This window comes from Neophocaena asiaeorientalis, unplaced genomic scaffold (assembly GCF_003031525.2).
Source record: "Neophocaena asiaeorientalis asiaeorientalis breed wild unplaced genomic scaffold, Neophocaena_asiaeorientalis_V1.1 scaffold497, whole genome shotgun sequence".
Taxonomy (NCBI): Eukaryota; Metazoa; Chordata; class Mammalia; order Artiodactyla; family Phocoenidae; genus Neophocaena; species Neophocaena asiaeorientalis.
In genome coordinates this window covers 1,047,084-1,065,172 of record NW_020174568.1, presented here as the reverse complement: position 1 = coordinate 1,065,172, position 18,089 = coordinate 1,047,084, and the positions used below count along the sequence as shown (strand labels likewise).

At 50.0% G+C, this 18,089-nt stretch overlaps 1 protein-coding gene across 1 annotated transcript in view; it reads right to left on the bottom strand.

Moving 5' to 3' along the window:
- The window catches only part of LIMS1 (LIM zinc finger domain containing 1), a 67,288-nt gene extending 63,581 nt beyond the window's left edge, over positions 1-3,707 (bottom strand). Inside the window, exon 1 of the mRNA XM_024757987.1 lies at positions 3,530-3,707. The gene's annotated coding sequence lies outside the window, so the exon portion shown is untranslated. The remainder of the gene's footprint in view (positions 1-3,529) is intronic.
- Positions 3,708-18,089: the final 14,382 nt, after the last annotated feature.

Below are 18,089 nucleotides of genomic sequence, written 5' to 3'. Positions count from 1 at the left end.
AGCACAGGCAACAAAAATAAAAACAGACAATGGGAACTACACCATCATTACAAACTTCTGTGCATCGAAGGACACAATCAACAGAGTGAAAAGGCCACTTACAGAATGGGAGAAAATATTTGAAAATCACGTATCTGATAAGTTCATATCTAGAATCTATAAAAAACTCACACAACTCAACAGAAACCAACCAGATTAAGTGGGTATAGAGGGGAAAAGACTGGAAGACAGAAGTGAAATAGGGCAAAGAGGACGAAGTAGGCAGAACCACAGGAAGAGGAGGAGGAAGGGGAAATTCCAAGAACATTTAAAATAATTTCTGCTTTGCTGGAAGAGACGTGTGTACTGTGGTGGATCTTGCCCGCAGAGGAGCTGAGATCCGTGGAAATTCCCATGTAAGGACGCCTGCTCATGGCTGTTTCCGCAGGCGGACGCCACAGCTGCTCATCTGAGTAAGGCATTAGGCATCTGGAGGAAAAGATTCTTTGGCAACAGTGTCCATATATACATTAAAGGCTGTGGTTTCCATTCTTAATGGCCAGTAGATTTGCCAAGACAAGTCATGCTGCCCAAGTATGTGGTTCAGCGTCTGGCAGTCAAGGTCTCACAGTTTTCCTGTGGTCACTGCTAGCAGTGGAGACTGAGGTCGCGTGACTTTACTGCTCTCCACGAACGGCCCCTCAGTCAGGAACGTGCTCACACGTGCGGTGACGTTCTGCCATCCGTAAACAGGACCTTTCTATCTCAGGCGAAGCTGCTTCCTGCCCACCCAGAATCCCTCCCAAGGGCTTCAAACAGAGCCTCTATGTTTGGATGAGTCTCAGTAACCTCTCCTTAGGTCTACGCTGTGCAGCTTGGTAGCTACCAGCCACACACAGCAACTCAGGTGAGGCGAGTCCAAATCGAGGCATGCTGTAAGTGTAAAGTACATTCGGGATTCCAAAGATTTAGTTCCCAGAAGCGTAAAGCATCTCAGTAACTGTTAATGTGACCACAGGATGTATATAGTTGGGACACGACAGTAGTTTGGCATTTTGAGTTAAACCTAATATATTATTCAAGTTAGATTCGCCTGTTCCTTTCTGCACGTGGCTGCTAGGAAAACTTAAACTACACAGTGGCCGTGGCTCACGTGACATGTTATTGGACAGGCTGTTCTAGATAAGGTCACAGGCCCCGTTTAAGGAATCAAGAAACGTGGCCCAGAAATCATCCTGAGGCCAAGGCACTGAAGACTCAGGCGACCCCGTCCAAACTCAGGGTAACGGGAGCCTTTGATTCCCTTCACTGTAACCACACAGCCCGGGGTGGGGCTGGGAGGGCAGCCTGGGCTGGGACCCCTACCCTCAGCAGCTGGGGCAGGTTCGACTCCGGCCTTAACGTGCGCACATGAAGCTCCCTCGGGGGTTGCTAAGGACTAGAACCCAAGGAAAGCATTTCCACGGTCAGCATGGGGGAGTGCGTTCTCAGTAAGGGTGCTGCCCTTTCCTTTAAGGTCTTAGAAATCCCGTGGACATGCTCAGTGGCTGATTCAGTCACCCAGGGGTTAGTCAGAGAGCCTGGATCCTGAGTCTCTTTTTTCCTTCCTCTCCACTCCAACCACATCCATGGAATTCAGCCTCACAGGGCAGGGCGTGTGCAAAGCTTTCCGAGCGAACCCATCCCCTCCCACAGCTGCACTGCCGGCTCCGGTCCTCCGTCAGCTTCTCCCACCTCCTCGCGCTGGTCCATGAACTCACAGATCAGTACAAATAACTCCAAAATTCTGGCGGCGGCTCATGTTCTCCTTAGGACCGTTATTAATAACTGGCTGCTACCGCCCACATTTAAGTGTAGCTCTGCCATAACTGTAGCTACTTCCTGCCCACGCCTGCAGTCTCCTAAGACGCATGGATACGTCCTTTATTCACCACAGGATCTGATCAGATGCACCACAAATGACGACCTTTACAGTGGCCTGAGAAATAAGTCAGACTCAACACTGACTTTCAATTACTGGCCAGGCCAATCAGGATTACAAGGAATTTGAAAAGCACCCTGACTAAGATATCCTGACTTGGCAGTCTGGACTTTATTTCTGGCTGGTTTGTGGAAAAGCCACTTTTATGATTTCCTTGCAGCTGTTGCTAGCAACGTGCTGGGCTGGCAGCCCTGAAGACTGAATTTCCTGCTTCGATGATGTCATTTTCTTTTTTTTTCTTTTTTTTTTTGCGGTACGCGGGCCTCTCACTGTCGTGGCCTCTCCTGCTGCGCAAGGAGCACAGGCTCCAGACGCGCAGGCTCAGCGTCCATGGCTCACAGGCCCAGCCGCTCCGCGGCACGTGGAAGCTTCCTGGACCGGGGCACGAACCCGTGTCCCCTGCCTTGGCAGGCGGACTCTCAACCACTGCGCCACCAGGGAAGCCCCTTGCTATTTTTTTTTTTCAATGATGCCATTTTCTTATTCTCCACCCAACTTTCCCCAAATATTCACCATCACTTATTACGAGTGCCAACCCTTCTGAAGGTCTGGCTTAAGGAAGCTCACTGTGCGTGGATCCCTCCCAAAAGGACAGCAAGGTCAGGTCGGGGCAGGGGGAGTGGAGGGGGAACTGCAGGATTGCCCCCAACCACGCCCCTTTAGAGAAGGTGGAGGAGGGGCAGGGCAGAGGCAGGAAGGGGAAGGGAAGGGAGGGGAGAAGACTGAAGGAGGAAAAGGCCAAAGGTAGAAAGAGGCCGGTGCAGCAGCGGTTGGGCTGCGGAGGCTCTGAAGAGGAGAGATTCTCAGGTGCTAAACAGAACGCGGTTCCTTCCAACCCTGAGACACGTTCAAATGGTGCAGAGTAGGGCTTCCCTGGTGGCGCAGTGGTTGAGAGTCCGCCTGCTGATGCAGGGAACACGGGTTTGTGCCCCAGTCTGGAAGGATCCCACATGCCGCGGAGCGGCTGGGCCCGTGAGCCATGGCCGCTGAGCCTGCGCGTCCGGAGCCTGTGCTCCGCAACGGGAGAGGCCACAGCAGTGAGAGGCCCGCGTACCGCAAAAAAAAAAAAAAAAAATCATGTAATAAAATGCCAAAAAGCATCCCTAAGGTCTTTTATAGAAAAAGTCTCTGCAGGACCATAAACTCTATGGCACTGAACATTATCAAGGTTGTTAATATTTTCTCTGCAAACATGGAGTATAACCTCCCTTTCTCACCCACCCTTGCTGTGAAACCCATAAAACATACAGTTGCTTTTACAGACATTCGACAATACACACCCACAGGAAGTAACGACCACATCGTTGCCCTCTGCAGCAAGAAGCAGACATTAGCACGGCCGAAGGCTACTAGGAGACCATTCTGCTACTGTACTTTCAAGTTTGGACCAGTGTCTTTGAGGTCTGCTTTCAAATGACTGAGAAGGACAGGTCAGGGGGTAACAAACCCAGAAACACAGCAGAAGCCTGCGACTGGCTGCTCTGGGCTGTCACCTCCACTGCTCTGGAGGCCACTGCCCATCTTCTCCCCTGCACACGCATGGCCACACCTCTGCAAAGAGGTCCTTACCTGCTGCCTCCAGACTCAGGAATGGGGGACCCCTCTCTGTGCGTCTGTCCTTACTCGCTTCATTTATCAGGGCTCCAGAAGCTGGGTTCCCATCACAGCAAGCTATCTTTAAAGCTCCTGTTTCCTACACTGCATAGAACTTCCTCATCTCGGCTCAGTGTCTGTTGCCCCGAACTATATTTAAGCTGATGAAGCCACATCGAGGGTTCTTCCTGCACGCAGTCGAGCCACGTGACAGTGTTACACGATAACCCCGCAGCCCTGAAGCAAGACAACACCCCCAATGTCACAACTCACATCCTGTTGGCTTGTTTTACATACTTTACTAAGTCAAGAAGTTCATCCACAAACTTACCGAAAGCACTTGTAATATGCAGGAAAATATTGAGGAAAATAAATAATAACTGGTCAGCACGCAAGGAGCTGAACCCCTTTGGGTCTTGACGACACCTTCACATGTGAACTGACCGAGCATCTCTGAAGCCTTCTCTGGCACATCAGGTCAAGCAGCTGGTCTTTATTCATCTTTCCAGTGACGTGGCCCAACCCAGAGCCGGGCGGCCGCCCTCTGTCAGGCTGAGCGGTGGAAACAGCTCCTTCTGTCCTGGCTGACTCACAGCCAGGGCCGCCTCATGCCAAGTTTCCACGGAAGAATAAAGGGGTCTTTGCTAGAGATGCAGGAAGAACTCGGGAGCCACTAGGTCAACCTTTCTGCAAGAACACAGCTTCCCCACCCGGATTCACCGAGAACACAAGGCCAGTCCTTAACCACCTCCTTTACTACAGAGCAGATTCCTGGGTTACAGGCCCTGAGGCTAATCTTTGAAAACAAGAAAACAACCCATGGCCTCTGCTTGTCCTCCAGCATGGCAGGCCCCTTGCAGGGCATCTGACCTCAGGGGGCCTGACGCCTAGTAGGCAAGCCAGGGCAGAGAAAGCTCTGAGATTCGGGGCTCAGCCCTGAGCTTCACCCTGACCCTCAGGACTGGTGGGGATTTCTCACACGATACACGCACAGTAAACTTCCAGCCAGGACCTTCCTCTGGGGTTTTCCCTGGTGGCGCAGTGGTTAAGAATCCGCCTGCCAATGCAGGGGACACGGTTCCGAGCCCTGGTCTGGGAAGATCCCATGCACCGCAACCAAGAGTAGCCCCCGCTCGCTGCAACTACAGAAAGCCTGTGAGCAGCAACGAAAACCCAACGCAGCCAAAAATAAAATATAAAATAAATAAATAAATCTTAAAAAAAAAAAAAAAGGGAGAATCTTCCTCTGGCCTTGATTTTTACTCCCTTTCAGGAAGCGGGCAGTGCAGGCCGGTCTGTGGGGAGAAACAGGCCCTCGTCCCCAATTCCTGCCCCAGACACAAACCCTGGGAAGCAGCCACGATCTCTCTCAGGAGAAGAACAGAACGGAAGTCTCAGGAGCTGCAGCCCCGGGATGTGGAATTCTCCCTAAGAATGTAGCTTATGCCACTGCAGTTAACACCCAAGAGGGGAACGCTCACATCTTGGCCCTATTCGTGACTGATCACGGGCACCGCAAAGGACACCCACAGGGTGTGTGGGCAGGGTGTCCAGACGGCCACCTGGAGTCCCTCCTCCTTTCCAGATGGTTCTCTAAGGGCAGCCCAGTCGTTCTCCAACTCTCTGCTGTCAGGAGACACCTCTTATTAAGGTCCCAGTCACCTTTTAAAAGACAAAACCAGGAGGCCGTTCTCAATCCTTTCCTCATGTTTGACTTTATAAACAAGGCTCCCCAGCAAGTCCCAACTCAATTCCCTCAGCCTCCAGACGGCCCCGCCCGCATCAGGGTCACCCATCACTGTCTCCTGCAGGACCCCTTCCGCTCCCGCCTTTAGGAGAGAGAAGCCCCCATCCTGGCTCCACTGTCTCCCCGTGACCCCCATCCTCACGGCTCCACTACCTCCTCTGTGCCAGCAACGCCAACCAGACCCCCCCAACTTCACGGTCAGGCACCAAACTGTCTGCGGGCTACGGGACATCCTCACCAGCACCTCAAAGCCCGGAGGATTAAATGAAACTGCCCGCACCGGCGCCTGCACCCTCCAGTGAGCCTCCTGTGGCCCGGCCATGCGCTCCAGCCACTAGCCGGTGAGCTCCCGGCCACCCGTGCCTTGCTGTCCTCAGACCCCCCCCTTCTGCTCAGTCTGGCTCCTGAGCAGTTTTCCCATTTCTTCTCTCCTACCTCACCGTTGTTGGACCCCTGCTGCCCGCCTGGCCTGCGGTTCCCGGGTGCCTGGCCGGTGCCTGTGATCAACCCCCAGAGACCCGGCCAGCAAGGACTCCCCAGGAAGCGGGTCCCTAACCAACGGGCTCCGCTCAGCACGGAAGCTCACCTGCAGCCCCCGGCCCACCCCGCCCCCATCCTCTTCTCTGGACACTCCCGCCACTCAGGCAGTGCAGCCCGGCAGCTGCACACGCGCGTGCACACACAGTGCGCTCACACGCGCACGCACGCACGCACACACAGTGAACTCACACGCGCATGCACACACGCGCACGCACGCACAGACACACACAGGCACACGGTGCGGGAGGCTGCAGCGCACACTGGCCTCTCGGCCAGGAAGACCCTCCCCACGTGACCTCACCGACATCCCTGCACACGGCGGGGGCACCGGGTTCGCAGGACCCCGACCCTCGCGCTTCTGCTGCACGGCTTTCTTTCCTGCGCTCCGGGGAGCTGGACTCCCGCCCGTCCAGGCCCCGGGCCCATGCCTGGCACACACTGGGCACTTGGCAAAGTTCAACGAAACCGAGCCTGTAGGAGGGGTGGCGGTTTGAACCTCTTGGATGAGGACGGTGGTGCAGGTGGAAGTTCCAGACTCCTTACGGCCCCCAGGGAGAAGCGTCAGAAGACAGCCGCGGAGGTCAGAGCACAGCCGCCACGTGAAAGCCTGGCTCTCAAGAACAGGACGCCTCTCAGAGCGGGGACGGGGCTGTCACCCTGGAGCTGGACAGGGGCTGCAGTGCACAGCGGTGCCTGGTACACCCGCAGGCGGACAGCAAGCAGGGAGGCCCACAGCCGAGGCCCAGCATCCTCCACCAGGTGGAGCTTCCGCTCCGTGTCACCCCTGCCTCAGGCTGCGCGCCTGGTAACGGGACCGTCTTCCCCACCGGTCCGCGGCCAAGCTTGTGTTTTCCTTGGCAGGCCTCACACAGACAGAAAGCAGTCAGGTTAAATGCCTTCCACGGGGTACCCCCTGAGTGCACATGGATCTGGTTTATATAACACGTTCCATGTCATTGCATGTCTTTCCCTCTCTGCCTTTTAAAAACTCTGGAGTAATTTCACCCAACTTGTTTTACTCAATCTATCAAGTGCTACTGAATCTCTCCATCTTTAAATACTCTTCTTAATCCTGACTATGAAACAGATTTATAACCCCCCAAATTTGTCATATTCATCCCTATATATAAGCTTTCCTTGAGGTCTCTGCTCTATTTCACTGGAAAAAATATTAGTTTACTTTACCAGCCATCTCTCATTTAAAAACAAACAAACAAAACAAAACAAAACAAAAACCTTTCCAATAGATTGTAATCAATGTCTCAAAGGCTTTGAGCTTCTAAATAGGATAAAAAAGAAATTAATACCACTTATGAGAGTAAAGATTAAAGTAAAATCCCAAGCAAACTTTGTGCTTCACTCAATTTACAAATCTCAGGGCATTCCCAGAAAACTTAGTGTTAATTAAAACTGTGTAAAAGTACTCTGTGATCATATCTAAGATAAAAGTATGTGCTATGCTCAGAGAATTATAAAAACGTTTTTCCCCTTTTTGTTTTAACTTGAACCACAGTCCTGTGGATGCAAACTTTGTGACATCCAGCATCGCTGACGTTATCCTGCATCCCTGGCCCCATCCAGTATCCCTGAACCCATCCAGCATCCCTCGATCTCTCTCAGGAGACTGATCCCATCCAGCATCCCTGGCGCCATCCAGCAACCCTGGCCCCATCCAGCATCCCCGATCCCATCCAGCAACCCTGGCCCCATCCAGTAACCCCGATCCCATCCAGCAACCCTGGCCCTAGCCAACTCCATATCTACATGCCCCAAACCGTCAAGGTAACAAAAAATGCCCACAAGTTCCCAGTGGCTCCTTAGGGAACAGCTCTAGCCCCACTGAGAACTACTGACCCGGAGGGTTTCTGAGGCCATCAAGCTACCTAACGGCAAAAGCGCTGACTGAGTATCTGAGGGACCCTCTGTTGCAGGCCTCCCCTCCACCCCAAGCCCCCTGCTCTGCCTGCCCCTCCCCCACCGAGTGCAGACAAACGTCACACTGGCCTCTGTTCAGTCCCTCTGTCCCCTGAGGTAGGTGTCCTGTTAGTGTTACCCTGCAATTTCTCCTGTCCTGTTGGCACCTCTTTGGGGCTGGGTTTGGCTACAGACTCAAGAATATTGTATCCCACGTTATCCAAGCAGCCCCCCTGACTCTCAGGAAAGACTAAACAACCCTGGTGACTCAGATTCTGACTTCTCGACAGTCATTACAGATCAAAACATACAATTCTTTAGAGGAAAGAGGGCCTAAGAGGAAAAGGGAGCACAGGAGGGCGCAGCTGCACTGCCCCGCCCACAGGTCAGCATCCCGTCCAGACCCTCAGCCCCCACGGCAGCACCATGAGGCCGTGGCGGAACAAAGGCCCCGACAAACTCCCCGGAGGGAAGGGGAGAGCTGAGGACATCGGGATGGCTACAAGGCCGGGAACGGAGAGGGAGCCACGCTGGGTGGGCGTGAGTGGGGAGCCAGGCCTGGCCGCACAGGCATCGGGCCAAGCTTGCTGCCTCCTGTTGCCCCTGTCTGAAGAAAGGTTAGTTCCCGTTTTTATCCTATGTTTGCAAATGTATAAAAAAAAAAGGGAGGCGTGGGTGTGGTTGGGGGAGGGGTGAGGAGGCCAAGCACAGAGGACCTGGGGGCAATAAAAACGCTCTGCATGCAGAGGCCATAACGGTGGATGCACGTCATTACACATTTCTCAAAAGCCACAGAATGTACCACGCCAAGAGTGAACCCTAACGTAAACTAGGGACCATGACCTATCAAGGTAGGTTCATCAATTATAATAAATGCACCATCGGGGGGATGCTGATAATGGGGGAGGCTGGGCGGGGGGGGCAGGGTGTGTATGGGAAATCTCTGCACCTGCCCCTCAACTTTGCTGTGACCCTAAAACCACACTAAAAAAGAAAGTCTTTAAGAAAAATTAGCAAGGCTGTAAAAACTGAATGATACTCAAGTAGTCCCCAACTCAAGCATCAAAAATTTGAAGCCAATTCTGTTTACAATTTTGCCATTTCCACAGGAGCCATATCATAAATTTCATTAATAAAATCATGACCAACCCACAAAAGCTTGCTCAAGTCCAAACTGTAGCTGAAAAGGGAGACGGCATAGCAGCAATCCAGGGATGATCACCTCGGACAATTACGTCACACTCCTCGTCTGTAAAACAGGTATGGGAATACCCACCATGGGAATTTCATGTGGTGTTCAAGTGAGAAAGTTACACCCGACAGTCATGAGTGACAACGCCCCGAACCCAATCTGGGGCCGAGTGACAGGCAGAGGGGAGTCCAGGGTTCAGCAGCCTGGACCACGGGTACAGGGTCTGTGTGGAAGGGGGGTCCTGGGCAGCGGGAGAGGGGCCAGAGGGAGAAGAGCCCCCAGCCAGGGCGCCTGTCGACCCAGAGGAGAGGCGTCTGCTAAGTACGGGTCGTGGTGAGCGGGGAGCGCCTTACACAGCCCATCACTGCCAAGGGCACATATGCAAGAGCAACTCCAAAAGGTTTCCAGAGCTTCAATCATCTGTTCTCCTGTGAAAAGTCTCTCCCTGATGTTATCTAGCTTTCTATGGCCCCTAGAGAAAGTTCATCCACTTAAAAATGGAAACTCAGCCACAAAATTCATGTATTCTCTACCCTTAGGAAAAAGATATTCAAAGCCTTGGAAAATATCCAGACCTAATCCAAAGCAAAGTCCACAAAGAGAGCAGACTTTCAGCCTAATTCCCTGACACACATAAACTGCACTCCCAAATGGATTTCCACTGTATTTGGATTCAGGCATCTTTTAAACCAGGAGCACGGAGACTGAATAAAGACTTTAAAGCATGATAAAGATAAAGAAAAAAGCCAAATTTGAGTTCAAACCCACATCAGCCATCTACTACCTGGGAGAAAGGTCTTTAACCTCACTGAGCTCCTCAAAAACCTCCGGGAGCCTCACCATCACTGCTGGCGTTGATGGTGGGGGTGGGGGTGGGTCTCTCCTCTGCCCCTTCGTATCTTTGCTCAGAGGTCATGGCGGTGAAACCTTCCCCAACCTCCCACCCCAGACCTTCCTCCAACTTACGTCTCTACCCATCACTTATCACCATCTAATGCGTCTCATTTGTTTGGTTATGATCTCTCCCCACAACAAAGACATAAGCCCCCTGAGTATGGGGAGTTTCATCTGCTCTACTTCCTGCTGTATCCCCAGAGACTGGGACATATCTGGCCCAGAGTAAGGTTTCAGACATATTTAACTGACTACGTGAATTCAAGTGAATTAATTCACCCCTCCGCTGAGAATCATACACTGTGTGATCAAGCAGAATTTTATTCCAGAGCTGTAAGGGTGGTTCAATACCAGGAAATCAAGCACTGTGATACAGCACATTAACAAAATGAAGAATAAATATCATATGACCATCTCAATAGACGCAGGGAAAGCCTTTGAGAAAATTCAGCATCTATTCATGAAAAAAAAAAACTCTCAACAAAGTGGGTATGGAGGGAACATACCTCAACATAATAAAGGCTGTACATGACAATCCCATAGCTAACATCATAAAAATAAAAATGTCTTGCACACTGACCGGCACACAGTAAGTACTCAACTATTGTTAGTTTCCTTTCAGTTCCCAGGTCAAGATAATTGGCCAACAGCTGCTGAACACTCCAAGTGGGAAACTCTAAAAGCACCGTCAAATATCACTCTACCCAGTGAAACAAACAGGAAAAGCAGAGCTGCCTATCACAGTATACTCAGTGTAGCTGCGACCGTGAGATTTTCTTTTCCACCTACAATGAGATCAGTGCAGAAGTTGAGAACAGGTATAAAGTTACTAATTTGACAGAGAAACTTTACATCTTCTGAATCTAAAAAGAAAAAAATTGAGATTTGAAAAAAAAAAAAAAAAATTGAGATTTGTACTCATATGATTTTTTTTCACTTCATTTTTCTAGTAACCCATTTTTATTGTCTTTTACAGAAGCATCGGTCCACAATGGACCGGAATTTTTTTTTTTTTTTTAAAGAAAAGCCTCACCCTTCACTACAGTCTGGAAAGCACTGGTCACGCACACCTGCCGGGGCCCAGGAAGCCACAGAGAACCAGCAAAGCTCGCTCGCACTGCATGTGCGGAACTGCAGATCGGGCCGGGCTCTAGGCCAAGAGACGATGGATGAGGGGTGGGCGGAGACGTAGGCTCGGCCAGGAGCTGCCTCTGAGGTCCAGGCCGGTTCCAGAACATTCCCTAAGACAATGTTTCTCAGATTCTCCTATGACTGCAGTGGCAAAGGAATCAGAGGCCCGGGGGGAGAGGATGACAAAGGAGCACGAGGGGCCTTGGGGCTGATGGGCTGCACGGAACCACCCTGTTGGCAGAGATGACGTCACGAGGAAAAACTGACAGTGTGAAGCTCAGTACGCAGCTTACGTGCGCCAGTTACACCCCAGTACAGGGAAATTCCTGGAAGGCGAAGGAGAGACATAAGGCACAGAAGATGGATGCGAAGTCAGGTCAGGATGAACAGGCTGCGGTTCCTCAAGTCCTCGGTCCCCAGCAGCTCTGACGGGGCACGTGCAGCACCGCCAGCGCACAGACGTGAGCTGCAGCGCACTCACTGCTCGTGTGTCTGCGTCTCATCACGGTTTTGCACCCGCTGCACTAAATTCACACTGTCCGGGAGAACTTCACCCTTTACCCACCTTTTCTAACAGGTAAGGGTCAGTGGTCCTTAACCTACAGGCAGGCTGTTGGTCGGATCTGGCCGAGCTCCCAAAGGACACACGACTCCGAGGGAGACCTTCCCCGTCGGCCACTTGCAGGACTGTCTCTGGGCTGCCTGCCCCTCCACCCCCGGGGCAGCTCCCCCAAATGAGGACTTGAGCCCACGCCTCTCTGTGTGTACCTTCTTATCGTACAGGATTATGTGCTAAATGCGCAAAGCTAAAGAGCAAGAGCCTTCCAAGAAAGAGCAGATGAAATGTTTGAGGTTCACTGTCTAAAACAGTGGTCACTCTCTTTTACCACCGGCTGGGAGCGTTTCCGGAACGTCCCGTGAGGCTGCTTCGGTCCCTCCTGAACGCGACCCCAGAGGAAGGTATCACAGCGTCTCCATGGGACTGCACTGCCCACCTGGCGTCAGTCGTGTGGGGATGAGCGACTACAGCCGTCCGTGTCTATTTTCGGGGGTATCCACACTGTTTGCAAACAGCTCCAAGACAACATCCAGAATAGTGGAACAGGAATGAAACGTGGCTCAAGACACTTCTCAGTTACCATCCGCCCCTATGGGACCCACAGAAGTCCTGCTACTTCCACTCAAGACGCAATGTGGTCGAGGACCTAGACCCATAAATTACATAATAATTCACCCCAGCCTTAAAAGACCTCTCTCTTCCTGCAGGTAACCGCCAAAGACTATCTAAAAAGACCACCTTGGGCTTCCCTGGTGGCGCAGTGTTTGAGAGTCCACCAGCCGATGCAGGGGACACAGGTTCATGCCCCGGTCCGGGAAGATCCCACATGCTGCGGAGAGGCTGGGCCTGTGAGCCATGGCCGCTGAGCCTGCGCATCCGGAACCTGTGCTCCGCAACAGGAGAGGCCACAACAGTGAGAGGCCTGCATACCGCAAAAAAAAATAATAAAAAAAAAAAAAAAAGAGAGAGAGAAATGCCAGAACAACAGAGGCATTGAGCATTATAAAAACATGAGCAAGCTCTGCTGGGCTGTTAGAACGGAGCCTACAATCCAAGGGAGGGAAGGGTAAACACTTGTACATCTGTGATTACCTGCCAGTAGACATCAGGGATGCTGCAGCAAGAATGCCCACGATGACCTTCCTCTCGCTCCTGAACCTGCAATGTCTCAGGTGTCTAACACTCCAAGGTTATTTCTCTTTGCTGGAAAGTGTTAACATCTAATCATCCAAGGTCATCTCTCTTTGCTGGAAAGCATTAACATCTAACGGTCCAAGGTCATCTCTCTTTGCTGGAAACTGTTAATAGAGCAGTAGGATCTTGTATTTTACGTCTTTATTTCATTAGACATTCAGCCCTTTGCTTTTCGTGCGTCAGAAAGATGCTGTGTTTACTGGAAGAAATAAATCAATTCTTTCTCAAACACACACACAAAGTTGGGTACCTTGACATCGAAAATCTCATGAAGCATTTTACACTTCAAACTTTGAAACTTTAACTTACAGAAACTGCCTATTCTCTAATTTTGATTAAAGAGGGTAATATATATGAATCTGACACTATGTCCAACGTGTTATAAAAAGGTCAGTTCATGAGTCCCGTGTTAAAACTGTTAAGTCCTTGCAATCAACGAAAAAAACATGGTCCCAAGAAGAAAGGCGCAGGTTCACCTTGTAATCTGTTTTTAAATATAAATAACTCATTTTTAAAAATACATTTATTTATTTATTTATATTATATTTTTGGCTGCCTTGGGTCTTTGTTGCAGTGCGTGGGCTTCTCATTGCTGTGGTTTCACTTGTTGCGGAGCACGGGCTCTAGCCGCATGGGCTTCAGTAGCTGCAGCACACAGGCTCAGTAGTTGTGGCTCGTGGGCTCTAGAGCACAGGCTCAGTAGTTGTGGCGCACGGGCTTAGTTGCTCCCGGACCAGGGCTCGAACCCTTGTCCCCTGCATTGGCAGGTGGATTCTTAACCACTGCGCCACCAGGGAAGTCCCAACAACTCATTTTTAAAAAGACTCAAGTTTTTAACACTTTGGCTATTCCTCAAAAAGTTAAACACAGAATAACCATATAATCCAGCAATTCCACTCCTAAGTATATAGTCGAATTCAAAGCAGGGACTCAGACATTTGCACACCCATGTTCACAGCAGCATTACTCACAAAAGCCAAAATGTGGAAGCAACCCACGTGTCCAAAACAGGTAAACGGAAAAACAAAATGTGATCCATACATACAATGGAATGTAGTTCAGCTATAAAAGGAAGGAAATCCTGACACCTGCTACGACGTGACGAGCCTGGAGGACATTGTGCTCAGTGACATAAGCCAGACACTAAAAGACAGATCCTGTGGGACTCCACTTACACGAGTTCCCCAGAGTCATCAGATTCGTACAGACAGAAAGTAGGACAGAGCTCCCAGCGCCCAGAGGAGGGGCACAGGAGTTAGCGTTTAACAGGGACAGTGTTTGTTTGGGATGACAAAAAGTTCTGGGGGGCTTCCCTGGTGGCACAGTGGTTGAATCCACCTGCGGATGCAGGGGACACGGGTTCGTGCCCCTGTCCGGGAAGATCCCACATGCCACGGAGCGGCTGGGCCCATGAGCCATGGCCGCTGAGCCTGCGCGTCCGGAGCCTGTGCTCCGCAACGGGAGAGGCCACAAAGTGAGAGGCCCGCGTACCGCAAAACAAACAAAGTTCTGGAAATAGTGGCAATGGCTGCACACGTTGGGGTTTTTTAGTTGTAGTATAGTTGACATATAACATTATTTTTGATTCAGGTTTACAACATAACAGTTTGACATTCGTCTACACTAAGAATTGATCTCCACAATAAAACTAGTTACCATCCATCACCACACAAAGTTACAAAATTTTCTTTCTTGTGATGAGGACTTTCAAGATCGACTCTCTTAGCAGCGTTCAAATACACAGAACACCATTATTAACTATAGTCACCATGCTGTGCATGACATCCCCCCGGACTTACATATTTCCTAAGTGCAGGTCTGTACCTTTTGACCCCCTTCACCCATTTTGCCCAACCCCGACCCCCCACTTCTGGCAACGACCAATCTGTTCTCTGTATCCGTGAGTTTCGTTTTGTTTTGATGATTTTTTTTTGTTTGTTTAGATTCCACATAAGTGAGATCATTTGTCTTTCTGTGGGACTTACTTCACTTAGCATGACACCCTCCAGATCCATCCCTGTTGCTGCAAATGACGTTATTTCCTTCTTTTTTATGGCTGAGTAATATTCCAGTGCATACATAACACATCTTCTTTATCCATTCATCCGTCGATAGACACTTAGGTTGTTGGTGCCCTTTCTTCTCAGCTTAAAGAAGTCCCTTTAACATTTCCTACAAGGTCAGTGTAGTGTTGATGAGCTCCTGCAGCTCTTGCGTCTGGAAAACTCTTTATCTCTCCCACAAATCCAAATGATAAGAGAGCTGAGTAAAGAATTCTTGGTTGGAAGGTGTTTCCTTTCATCACTTCAAATACGTCAAGCCACTCCCTTCTGGCCTGTAAGGTTTCTGCTGAAAAAATCTGACGAACTTAACAGTTCTGAACTGTACACTTAAAAATGGTTAAATGGTAAATTTTACATTATGTATGTTTTAGCACCATAAAGAAAAAACAAAAGCAATTAGAAATGAGAAATAAACTGGGGGAAAAAAGGAGTCCAGTTTTCACCTCCACCATTTCATTCTTCTTCTTCTGATTTTACAAATGAAAAACTGAGGTGCAAACACCAAATCAGGGCAAAGCACGGATCAGCTCCCCAGCCAGCGGGCTCTGCAGCCCGGTGCTTGCCCCCTCTCAGGACGGCCTTCTCATTCTTCTTACTCCCCCTCTCTCCACCAACCTTCAGCTGAACAATTTAATGATCACCCGGGGGTAAAAGCATTATTCATAACACTAAGAGAAAAACCTGTGACTATCTGAAAAAGTAGGTATTTTACAGAGGATCGGCACATACAACACCTTGTGTGTCCAGCACCCATTTCCACGTCTGGATACATTAGGATGCTTTCAGCTGCAAGGAACAAAAACACCCAAAGTCAAACTGGTGGAAACGATGAGAAACTTATCACACATAATTGGGAGATTGGGCTTGGGAGAGACCCAGGCCCAGGACAGACCAGAAGCTCACAAATCCAGGTTCCTTCCATCCTCAGTTCTGACAGCTTCGTGCCAGATTTATCTCAAGGCTGATCCCTTCATGGTCGCAGGATGGCTGCCGGGGGGAACGAGGACTACCATTTCATCATCTGAAGATTCATTACTACCATTATTACAAAGGGCACTGAAAAAAAAAAAAAACAAAAACCCTGCATTTTGTTATTGAGAGAAACACAGGGAATGGATGCTGCTAGGCAGGCAACAATGCCCACTCTGCAGTGTCTCAAACTTTTATAGGTCCATGAATCCCCCAAGGATCTCATTCAGCGGGTCAGGGCGGGGTTAGGTCACAGGTGATGCTGAGGTTGCTGCCCCCCTCCCCCAGCACCTGACAGCCTCGTCCTGTATCTGTCAGGCTGGTTGCCGGGGGGGCTTGGGAGCTCACCACACAGCTCTCTCTCAGCTGCACAAAACACTCAATGGTGACAAATCAACCATAAATTCCAGCCCTAAGACAGATACCACGGCCGCCTGGAGTGAAAGACATCAACACCATATCAAGCCAGCACCCCCTGGAGTCTGTGGCTTGGAAACATTTCTTAGTGAGAACTGTTCCTTCGAATACTGTTTACTGTATGAACTAGTCCCTCCCAAGGTTCAGGCAGCTGAAGGGCCCCGCACCTGCTCTGGCATCCCGCTGCACCTCTACTCGGTCCCAGGCTGCAGACTTTGCTCTCCTGTCTCTCTGGATCGCTCTCTTTAACATACAGGAAAATCCTTCAAAAGGATTTTCAGTCTCAGCTGTGTCTACAGACCCCCCACTGGGCCCCTGGTGCTCAGATTAACAGCACCTGAATCACCTTTGTTTTTAAAAGGATGGACCACAACCAGGCAGAAAACATTTGTTTTCCCCATCCACCCCCGTTTCTAGTAATGACGCCTCAGTTCTCCTTCTGTGAGACCGAGTGAGGAAGCCCTGCTCCCCCGGGTGGACACCCGCCCACTGAGGCCAGGCCGACCCGCTGCTCCCGACACCGGGATGCTGAGCCCAATGACACAGAGGGTAAAAAAGCCAGAAAGGACTCATCCCAAGAAAGGCAATCTGAAGACAGGGTGACTAATGCCCCGGTTCTTTCCGAGACACGAACCATCAGTTTTCCTCTTATCTACAATTTCACAGCCTTTCCAATAACCCCTTTCTTGACTTAGGTTAGCCAGAGCTGCTTTCTGTTGCCTGTAACCGAAAGAGCCCAGTGGACAGAGAGAATGACTACGGAGAACCACGTACTTCCCTACACAGCAGGACGGGTCACTCAGCTTCAGAGACAACCCAGAGCCCTTCACCTGACAAGGGGACGGGGTCCATCAGCACATGTACTCTGTGCCCCTTTGCAAACATGGAGCGATTCCTTCTGTATTTTATGGCCAACAAAGAGGGCACTTCAGACATCAACGAACGGTACTTTCCCAAAGGAAAGCCCCAAACTGGAAGAGTCCACACTGCACGGCTGACACAGCTGTAAACAAGGCACAAGTCCTGCCACAAGGGCTCACCTCACACACTCTAGAAACAGAACTATCTTCCTCAAACGTGCAAAGGAAAATGACCAGAGAAAGAAACAAGCCACAGAAAAAGATACCCGGGTTCCCGAGACCAGAGACGCACCATTCCCAAGAACCATAACAAGAAGAACGCACCAGGAGCTATGAATTCATGGTCAGTGGACATAACGGGCGTTGATCACATCCCAACCCACCGCATGAGGCCAGTGCTACCTTGACACCCAAAGCCAGACACAAAATAAGAAAACTATAGAACACAGCGATTATGAACTCAGACTCAAAAATCCTCAAAAAAAAAAAAACCCCAAAACAAAAAAAAAGAAAACCTAAGGAAACCTAAAAAAATAAAACACTGCAAACATCTAAAAAGGATTTTACACCATGATTAAGTGGAATTTACCCTAGGAATGCAAGTTTGGTTTAATATCCAAAAATCAATCAATGTAATATACCATATTTACAGCCTAAAGGACAAAACCCAAAATCCCCGATTCTCTCAACGGGTGTAGAAAAAGGATTTCAGCAGCTTTTCGTGATAAAAAACACTCCAAAAACTAGGAATAAAAGAGATATACTTAATGGTCAAAAGATGAATGCTTTCTCCAAAAGATCAGAAACAAGACAAGGAAGCCACTTCTAGTCATCCTTGTACTGGTGGGTCTACACATACAATGGATTATTACTGAGCCTTAAAAAGGAAAGAAATTCTGACACAGGCTACAAAATGGATGAACCTTGAGGACACTGTGCCGAGTGAAATAAGCCAGACACAAAGGGACAAATCCCGTGTGATATCCCCTGAGACAGAAAGTAGATGGTGGGGCAGGGGCTGGGGGGGGGAGGGGACAGGGAAAAATCCCATATGAT